Consider the following 10,167-nt stretch of genomic DNA (forward strand, 5'->3'; position numbering starts at 1 on the left):
CAACTACAGTGGTACCTTGGTACTCAAACACCTTGGTTCCCAAATGCCAAAAACCCGGAAGTAAGTGTTCCGGTTTTTGAACATTTTTCAGAAGCCAGACATCTGATGCAGCTGTCAGTTATTGTTTCCGGGGCGCTTGCACTAATCAGAAGCTGCGCCTTTGCTTTCAAACATTTCAGAAGTCAAACAGACTTCTGGAATGGATTAAGTTTGGCGCTTTTGTTTTTGCTTTTTATTTTGCGTTTTTGTTTCGGTTAATTTGTTATTAATTTTTCCCCGCAAGAGTTAAATGATAACTAATCAGAGGCAGCTACAGTTCCAAATGGCAACAAAATATCTGTGAAAGGAAGAAAAGTAGCTTTACTCAAGTGTGTTGCAGGTAGAAATACTGTTTGTAATGAAGTGAGAGCAACAGTTTACTTGCTTGAATTAACAAATAAGAAAGTTTTGAGAACTGAAATTCTAGATTAAAATTGATTACTTAATTGAGAAGGGGATTGTAACAAAAACACTGGGGCCTAATTTGAATAGTAGAGTGCCTGGTATCTGGTGAGGAGACCAAAGTACCCGTTAGGAGAGCTATGAGATTCAGGTGAGGGTCAGATGCCTTGCCATTCCCAGCAGGTATATAAGAGGACGACCCGGCCTGCCCAGGGTTAAATGCCATGAAGGCTGAACTTGATTCCTTAGAAAGGAACAAGACATGGGAACTAGTTCCAGGCCTGCCCAGGCCACAAAAGGTGTACAAAGTTGAGTTATTGCAAAAGTTTTTCAGTGTTAATTTTATGCATTTTTAAAAATCACCATGGTATTTAACAATAATATCTTATGTCCTTTAGAGGAGAAATTGTGAATGGCAGAATTTTAAATACCCGTCATCATCCTTGGCTCCACTCAATTTTGTTTATAACACTCTTCCATTTTCTTCTAGTTGTGAGGGTGGGGGGTGCGGAGGGGCCTCACAAGTGGAATAGCCTAGGGCCTCTCTTCATCTAAATCTGGCCCTCGCTTCCCATAATCAGATGTAGAACACAGCCATTGTGATAAGACTTATTCTCTTTCGAAATCTGGTAACCCAGCTATGCTGCGGTTAGGTGCCCTTCTACAGGCCTCTGCCCTGATGGCATTACCAGCTAAGAACCTGGGCAACAGGGCATTTTTAAGCTCTAAGTCACAACCCTATGCCAGGGTGCCATACATTGAAATATTGGGGTGGGGGAGGTAAGCCCCACCTTGTATGATGAGCCACATGATGTGGTTCACGCACACCATTTGAATGCCAATGTCCATCAACGGGGTGACCCCCTCAAATATTTTATTGGGGGTGGGGTTGAAGGTACCTCGGCTCCTAGGAGTTGGCTCCTATGGACCAGGGCAATGAGGCCTCTGCCCTGAGGGCACCACCAGCTAAGAACTTGGGCTGCAGGGCAATTTAAAGTTTTAAGATACAACCCTATGCACACACCCAACTGGGGAACTGGCCCATGGTCATAGCCAGGATTTTTGCTTGGGGTGGGGGCAGGCTTTTGTTAAGGGGGGGGGGGCAGAACCTCAGATCTGTACTGCTTTGTATTGATTTAGGAGGGCAGCTGCCTCCTTCCCACCCCTGAACTGGCCCCTTTTCGAGGAAACATGGGCAGGATAGGTGCCGGCATATACTTTAATAAGGGGAGGGGCAATCCATGTACTGTGCCTTTCCCTGTGTTTTGCAACACACATAAAAAAAAACTTTAATAAAAACTCTCTCTATATATATGTATACGGTACATATAGTGTATATACATATATATATATAGTGTGTGTGTGTGTGTGTGTATTGGGGCTAGGAGGGGCTGGCAATCCTGCATCCCCGAACGTCAGCCTGCGAGTTTCGCCGTGTCGTGCGAAACAGCCGGCGCGTGTCGGGGCCAGAGAAAGCAATCCAGCTGCGCCCTCCGCCTTCTTCAGCGCCCCTGCATCCCCGAGCGTCAGCCTGCGAGTTTCGCCCTGTCGTGTGAAGCAGCCGGCGCGTGTCGGGGCAAGAGAAAGCGGAGCGGGGGCGGGGGGGGAGAGAGAAGAGAGAATGCGCCCAGCGAGGAAAGAGCCGCCTCTGTTTTGCCCAGAGAACCCGGCGTCCTGCTCCATTTGTGTCACTCCCTCGCCTGCGCGCTCTCCCTTTCGCTGCCTCCCTCCTTCTCGCTCTCCCTCCCGCCCCCGACCGGGTCACTCGAGGACACAGGCCGCCTCTCGCCGTGGGAAGCGCCGCAGCCTCGCCGGCGTCTCGCTTTGGGTCTTCCGAGCCCGCGCTTGGCAGGTGAGGCCCTCCTCCCTTCGCGCCCCCGGCCCGGCCCGGCCAGCCGCCCTCCGGCCCTCCTCCTCCCCGTCTCTCCCTTCCCTGCCTGGAGGGGGTTGCTTTGCAAAAGCCAGCGCGACGCGGACGGAGGTGGAGACTGGACAGAGCGGGAGGGAGGCAGGCAGGCAGGCAGGCAGGGACTTCGTAACGCGGCAAACGGGGAGGCCCGCAGGATAGAAATGGGAGTTTCCAGGGGAGGGAGAGAGAGATTATGGGCGCGCGTTACGCGGGGTTGGTCTAGATGACCCTGGGACCCCTTCCGACTCCGCGCTTCTGGTCCTTTCGAGGGGAGGGGGAGGAGGAGGAGGGAGCGCCTCTCATCTCCTGCACGTGGGTCATTAAGAGCTGATTAGTTTCTCCAGTGGCGGCGGCGACGAGGGCGGTTGGAAAAGGAAGTGCCTCGGCCAGGACAAAACCGCAGAAAGCGACTACTTGGCCCCCTTTCAAGATGATTAAAGCGGATTAGTCAGCCCTCGGAGAGCTGACAGCTCGCGAAGTGTGATGATCCCGTGTCTCTGCGCGTTTCCCTCGGAAACGAAAACAGCGTCGTTGCATTTATGGCGTGGGGCTTCTTCCTCTCGCCACCCCGGGGTGGGAATGGGGCTGGGATGCGCCCACCCCACAAGGGAAAGCTGGCTCTTACTCTCCCAGCCCTGTGGGCAGGAAACAAGACTTTTCTCCGGAATTTAGTAACGTGTGAGTGGGTCCCAAGGCGAATCCCACTCAGATCAATGGGGTTTAAGTTCCTCAGTCAGTTGTGTGTAAGGCAGAGTCGGGGATGGGGGAAAACCCTTTCTGCCCCCCCCCCCCGGTCGCATACCCTCGTGGGCAACTTTCCGGATTATGGAATAACAGAATGGTAGAGTCGGAAGGGATCCCGGGGGTCATCTAGTCCAACCCCCTGAGATGCAGAAATCTTTTGCCCAACGCAGGGCTGGAACCCATGACCTTGAGTCTCATGCTCTACTGACTGAGCTAATTATGGCTTGCCCAATAGTAGGCAGGACCTGAGGCAATAAATAAATGCCAAAGTCGGCAGCATGGGCAAGGGAGCCAAGGGGGGGGCAGGGAGGGGTGTCTACCCCTAATCAATAAAATTCAATAAAGATACATTGCAAACTGAGGTTCTGTCTGCCCCTGCAAAATATCCTGGCTATGCCCATGGCCAGCAGAGCAACAGGTGTGAATCATACCTTGTATAAGGTAGGCTGCAGGCCAGCCATGCAAAAGGCAAAAGTTGCTATGCACACTTTCCCACCCAGAATGCAGGAAAGTTAAGAAGCATTATCACGCTTCAAGGACACATTTCAGCAAACTTAAACACTGGAGGGGGGGGGGCAGAGATGAAGAGTCTGGGTCCTCAGTTGTTGTTGGACTACAACTCCCATCATTCCTACCTAGGACTACAACTCCCATCATCCCTAGCTAGCAGGACCCAGAGAGCTGCAATTGATGCTGGGGCTGAGATTCCCTCCTCCTGGTGTTTTCAGCCGTCACTCAATGGCAGCACACATGCAGAATGGGCCAGGTTGAATTCCAGTGATGTCTCTGGGTAGCCTTAAGCAAGATGCTTTGTCTGAAAGCCTGGGAACCTGCTTTCAGTCAGTAGTCCAGGGATAGGGACTCCCAACTTCCACCAACCTCAGCCAGCATGTCAAATGGCCAGGTATGATGGAAGCTGAAGTCTGGCAACATCTGGAAGGCCGCAGACCCTCAGTCCTGGTGTAGAAAACACTGAACTAGACCGACCAATGATCTGACTTCATGTATGGCAGTTTCCTATGGTTTTAGGTTAAGATTTTGCACATGAACTTTGAAGGAGCACCTTTTCCTGGATTAAAATTAGGGCTGCCAGATTATCAAGGTCTTTCAGATTGAGGCAGGGATACTAGAAACCGACAGAAAAAGCCAGCAGAGGTGCATGCTTACCTATTTGCTAACGGTGGTTTTCTAGTTAAGATATGGTAGTTTGTCCTTGGTTCCTAGCTGCAGCGCTTCAAGACAGCTGAATTTGGGCAGTGTGGTGTCCTACGTGGTCTGTCGTGTTAAACTTTGGGGGCTAGTGAAAGTGGGGGGAAATCTAAACCAAGGGAGTTGTGTTCTAAAGGTACAAATTGTTGCCTTTCTTTGGTTCAAGAAGAGTTGGGATAACGCAGTTGGTTGGCGAGGCCTCCTCAGAATTTATTGAGGCGCTAATCTCTCAAGTGGAAGTCGGGACCAAAATTTGCATGTTCCTATCACTGATAATTAAATCAGATGTGACTTGGTAGCTGACCTCCCTGAGGGCCTTCCAGTCTTCCTCATCCAAATATGAGCAGAGAAGTCAGACAGAAGTATGTCAAGCCTCGTTCCACGAAACACTGGTTTTTAGCTGTCTTTCGTCTGACAGTCAGGAACAAGGATTCTGCTCTCATAGTCAATATTTTGTGTTGTCTGCTAGAGTTTAAAATGGCAAAAGGAGAGGAGCAGAGTTGAAATGATCTATGTGATTGCTGATTAAAAGGATGCCACAAAGATCTGCTCCCTCTCCCTCGCTAGGTTTGTGTATCGTTTGCCAAGTATGAAACATGATTTACCTCCTGCTGCTTCCAGATAGTTCTATGTGCCCTCCTTGCCACAGGAATTTCCTAAATAAACTACTGACGTTGGTTGGGATTTTGCTAATGGTAGTATAGGGTTGTCGAGGACATTCAATTTTTCCATCTATTTACTCCAACAATCTTTTTTAATATAACTGCTGTCTGTTGAAATCTAGGTTACCATCTTGAGTTCAGGGCTTTGTGCACAAAACAATGTGTAATGCAGGGTGATCGTTCCAATGTGTTCATAGAATCATACAATTGTAGAGTTGACAATTTAGGGGAACCTGAGATTTAAGAGTAATAATAACAATAATAATTTATTATTTATATCTCCCCAGCCACTCTTGGTGGCTCCCAACAGAATATTAAAAACACGATAAAACATCAACCATTAAAAACTTCCCTAAACAGGGTTGCCTTCAGATGTCTTTTAAAAGTCAGATAGTTGTTTCTTTCCTTGACATCTGAAGGAAGGGCGTTCCACAGGGTGGGTGCCACTACCGAGAAGGCCCTCTGCCTGGTTCCCTGAAACCTCACTTCTTGCAGGGAGGGAACTGCCAGAAAGCCCTCAGAGCTGGACCTCCATGTCCAGGCTAAATGGTGGGAGTGGAGACGCTCCTTCAGGTATCCCTTTAGGGCTTTAAAGATCAGCACCAACACTTTGAATTGTGCTCGGAAACGTACTGGGAGCCAATGTAGGTCTTTCAGAACCAGTGTTATGTGGTCTTGGCAGCCACTCCCAGACACCAGTCTAGCTGCCACATTCTGGATTAGTTGTAGTTTCCGAGTCACCTTCAAAGGTAGCCCCACGTAAAGCGCATTGCAGTAGTCTAAGTGGGGGGATAACCAGAGCATGCACCACTCTTGGCGAGACAGCCTCATATTCTCCCTACTGAGCTCTATCTTTTCACTGTGGGAGGTGAGGCAGAGGGAAATCTCTGCTTGAGCGAACACCAGCTTAATTTTCTATAAGAGAACGGCACCATGGCTCTTCCTGTTGTGTCTGTTTCCCTTGATCAGGAGTGGGAAACCTCAGATCTTGGAACCAAGATAACAGTTGCGCAAAGGACAAAGGCTCTCCGAACTTCTCTGTCTTGCTCGAACTCTTCTCAGCTCGGCGCATCTCCCTGGCTCTGACTCTCACCAGCCCTGTTTGCACTGTCAATGAGTGTTTTGGCCTTGCTGATCTGTGCCTTTTGGCCTTCCTGGATGGAGAACAGAAAGAAGTGTGCAAGTGTCAGCTACACTAGTGGCCAAAATTGTGAAAACCTTTTGGAAAAAGTGTATGTCCGCTGGTGGCGCTGTGGGTTAAACCACAGAGCCTAGGGCTTGCTGATCAGAAGGTTGGCGGTTCGAATCCCTGCAACAGGATGAGCTCCCGTTGTTCAGTCCCGGCTCCTGCCAACCTAGCAGTTTGAAAGCACACAGTGCATGTAGATAAATAGGTACCACTCCGGCGGGAAGGTAAACGGCGTTTCCGCATGCTGCTCTGGTTCGCCAGAAGCGGCTTAGTCACGCTGGCCACATGACCCAGAAGCTGTATGCCAGCTTCCTCGGCCAGTAAAGCGAGATGAGCGCTGCAACCCCAGAGTTGTCCGCGACTGGACCTAATGGTTACCTTTAACACCTTACTGGCTCTCTAAACACACTTGCTCATTGGCTACATTCAAATGAAGGAAAGCTACTGCCTATCAACCTAAGCAAGTTGTGCTTCCTTTTTCTGGTTATTTGGCTATAACTTTTGATAGAATATAGATAATTGAACAAACTTTGTTGCGTTACAGTCTTCATTAAATTATCTTTGCACTGATGATATATAATTTTATGGTATTACTAAAAAAAAAAAAGTGGTGTTATGTGCCATCAAACCTCAGAAATACACTTTTCCCAAAAAGGTTTCCACAATTTTGGCCACTAGTGTATATAAAGGTGCAATGTGTGTTTGTGGGCCCTCCCACTTTTGCCCCGTCCACCACTTGCATGTGGCCCCTGAAAGGTTGCCCTGAATGGAATGCTGCCCCCAGACTGCAAAAGATTCTACTCCACCCCACTCACCCCTCATCTGGGCATCAGTAAGGTCTTTGAATGTCCTTTTTGCTGCTTTTTGCTTGCCAATGGCACCCTGTTTTCAGTGGCCAACCACATGCCTATAGGAAGCCTGCAAGCAGGAAAATAGACATAAATTCCTGGAAGTTAATCCTATTAATGGCTACAAATCATGATAACTATATGTTACCTCGAAGAGCCTTTATACCTCTGTAGAGAAACTGCCAAGAAGCAACAGGAAAGAGAGATATTGCCTTTTGTCTTCTGCTTGTGAGTTTCCCATAAATGTCTGGTTCTCTTTGCTGGTAAACAACAGCTCCACTTACGCTCTCATATGGGAAAATACTTTATACTGTGCAATATAATTGTGACATTGTTCTAGATCTTCGTCAATGGTGTAACGTTATAGAGGTCCTTTGCCCAACTGTTACAATGCAGCCTATTACTAACACCTGTGCGTTTGAAGGATAAATTGCTACTTACATTGTTTCATATTATATAATTATTTACAGGTAGTATTGATACGAGACACTATGGCTGAAAAGAGGAGTGTTCTTTTTTTGCTTTTTTTTTAAGTACAGGCAAACCAAGGTTTCCACAGTGCGGAGGCAGGAAATCTGGAAAGGACAGCAAGACATTTGTGTCTCAGCCTCACACCTCACAAATTTTTCCTGTTCTGAATGCTTTAATTCTTATAATTAATGAAATTGTCAACTGTGTGCAACAAAAGCCCTGTTGACCCATTTGCCATTGCAAGTTAAATTATAGTAAATTATGTCTTTGGAGCAGGCCTACACAACACATAACCTACATGACATGACAACCTGGCGTGGCAGTCTGCCAGATTGTTCATAACGCCTTCGGTTTAGCAGGTTGCTTGAGGCTGCAAAGCCAAGGCTATAGAATAAACCCAGTGGAATGCAGAATGCCGCAGTTTAAGTCATATATTGCCTCAAAGGTTACATATGCAGACTGTCCAAGTGTCCCTATTTTCCAGGGACAGTCCCAGATTTACAGAAGCTGTCCTGGTTTCTGATTTGATCCTGAAATGTCCTGCTTTTCCTTAGGATGTCCCTATTTTCATATGAGAAATGGAGAAGGGTATAGAATTATCCATCCCCCAAGCCATCCCTTTATAGGTTTTTTTAAAAAAGGTTTTACTATGTTTTTATATATGTTTTTTAACTTGTATGTTTGAATTAATTACATTTTAAATATGTCAACACAGGATAGATTTTGCTTCCCAGTCAGATCGGCAGGGTATAAATGTAATAATAATAATAATAATAATAATAATAATAATAATAATAATGACATCCATATTTTCATCGGAGAAATGTTGGAGGGTATGTATATGTACATGCCTACTACAGATAATCTAGAAGTAAAATATTTAATTCTGCAGTCACAAAACTGTCAGCTGAGTACTGCAAAAATCTTAGCAACATTTCAGTGGCAATGAGTAATTTTCTACAGCTGGTTCTCCCCTCCCCGGCAAAACAACTGACCGATACTGAACTATAGTTTCAAAACGTCTTGTGTATTAAAGAAGTCAAAAAAAGAAAAAGCTAAATGACATACGGGTGTTTTTAATTGGGGAGGGGCATAAAAGGTAAAGGTAAAGGAACCCCTGACCATTAGGTCCAGTCGTGGCGGACTCTGGGGTTGCAGCGCTCATCTCACTTTGTTGGCCGAGGGAGCCGGCGTACAGCTTCCAGGTCATGTGGCCGCTTCTGGCGAACCAGAGCAGCACATGGAAACACCGTTTACCTTCCTGCCGGAGCGGTACCTATTTATCTACTTGCACTTTGAAGTGCTTTCGAACTGCTAGGTTGGCAGGAGCAGGGACCGAGCAACAGGAGCTCACCCTGTTACAGGGATTCGAACCGCCGACCTTCTGATTGGAAGCCCTAGGCTCTGTACTTTAACCCACAGCGCCACACACGTCCCTGGGGAGGGGCATATTAAGCACAAAAACATTGTAGAAAATAAAATATGGGCAACTGGCTAAGTGAAAGGAGCAGACTTGTCAGATTTTTGAGCTCGGAGCTTGATGATACATTAGAAATAGTTGTTTCCAAATTAAAACAACAACTATTATTGAAATTGGACTGAGGCCAGAATCACTTGCAGAAAATGCTTGCAAGATCTACTGTGTTATGATTGCTGATGTCTCAAAAAAGAGCTCATCACAACACCTACAAATAGAGCTTTAAAGTGGGATAATTGTTTATCTTATGAAACATAGCGGAGGTATATTTTTTAAATATTAAGGCTTTCAATTTCTCTGCAATCCTATACACACACACTTGCCTGGGAATAAGAAAGATGGATCTTAGTGGTACTTTCTGTTATAGGATTGCATTGTTACTGCATCTCCTCATTTGGCAGAAAGTTAACTACTTTCATTGATATGGGGAAACTGGAAACATTAACAGGATAATGAAGGCATGACAGACAGGCACGATGCTCTTACGGGGAAGAAACTGAATGTATTTTGACTTTGCCACTTGACTATTCTTCAAGGGTCAATTGCGTCTCACTCCAGGTGAGCAGGCAAGTGGGTAATTGTTTGACTGTATTAAGTGCAGTATCATAACAGGAGCACCAAACCCTAAACTCTCAGACACTCTTTTCTACAATTCTCCGCCCCACCCATACATCATGTGAATTTGTCTGCGTTACTTTTTCTACCCTGCTCTGAAGCGAATTAGGCTTAAAGATTCTGCCCTAATTTCTTTCCAGAGATTTCTTGATTGGACACTTCGACCTAATTGGACACTTTAAGGCGGTTGCCAAAGCCGGCACTAATAGGTTGCTGCCAGTTTTCCATCAATGATTAATAAAGTTCATTTAGAGGATCAATTAGCATTTTGAAAAGAGGATTTTGAAACAGAAATGTTATAAAAGCTTCACAGAGCAGAGTTTTGTTGGTGCTTATTTCTGTGTGAGGAAGTAGGTGCCATAATTAACAGTAATAAGCAATTTGTTTTGGAGCAGCATTTTTTTTAAAAAAAAAGTTCGGGTGGTAAATGAAACGTTCTGGTAGTTCTTCAGGGTGCAATCCTCTATACGCTAGCTAGGGAAATAAACTCGGTTGAAATCAGTAGCACTTATTAATCAGAAAACACAAGTTTTGATCGCAAACTTAATTAGGCTGGCAACGTAATCCTATACATGCCTTCTCAGAAGTAAATCTCCTTCAAT

The 10,167-nt window shown here is 46.2% G+C and overlaps 1 protein-coding gene across 1 annotated transcript in view; it reads left to right on the forward strand.

Annotated features, from left to right (window-relative positions):
• Nucleotides 1–2,190: 2,190 nt before the first annotated feature.
• Nucleotides 2,191–10,167, forward strand: part of THRB (thyroid hormone receptor beta) — a 191,586-nt gene continuing 183,609 nt past the window's right edge. The window contains exon 1 of the mRNA XM_082193525.1: nucleotides 2,191–2,293. The gene's annotated coding sequence lies outside the window, so the exon portion shown is untranslated. The remainder of the gene's footprint in view (nucleotides 2,294–10,167) is intronic.

The sequence above is a fragment of the Podarcis vaucheri genome (genome assembly GCF_965113315.1).
Source record: "Podarcis vaucheri genome assembly, chromosome: 12".
Taxonomy (NCBI): domain Eukaryota; kingdom Metazoa; phylum Chordata; class Lepidosauria; order Squamata; family Lacertidae; genus Podarcis; species Podarcis vaucheri.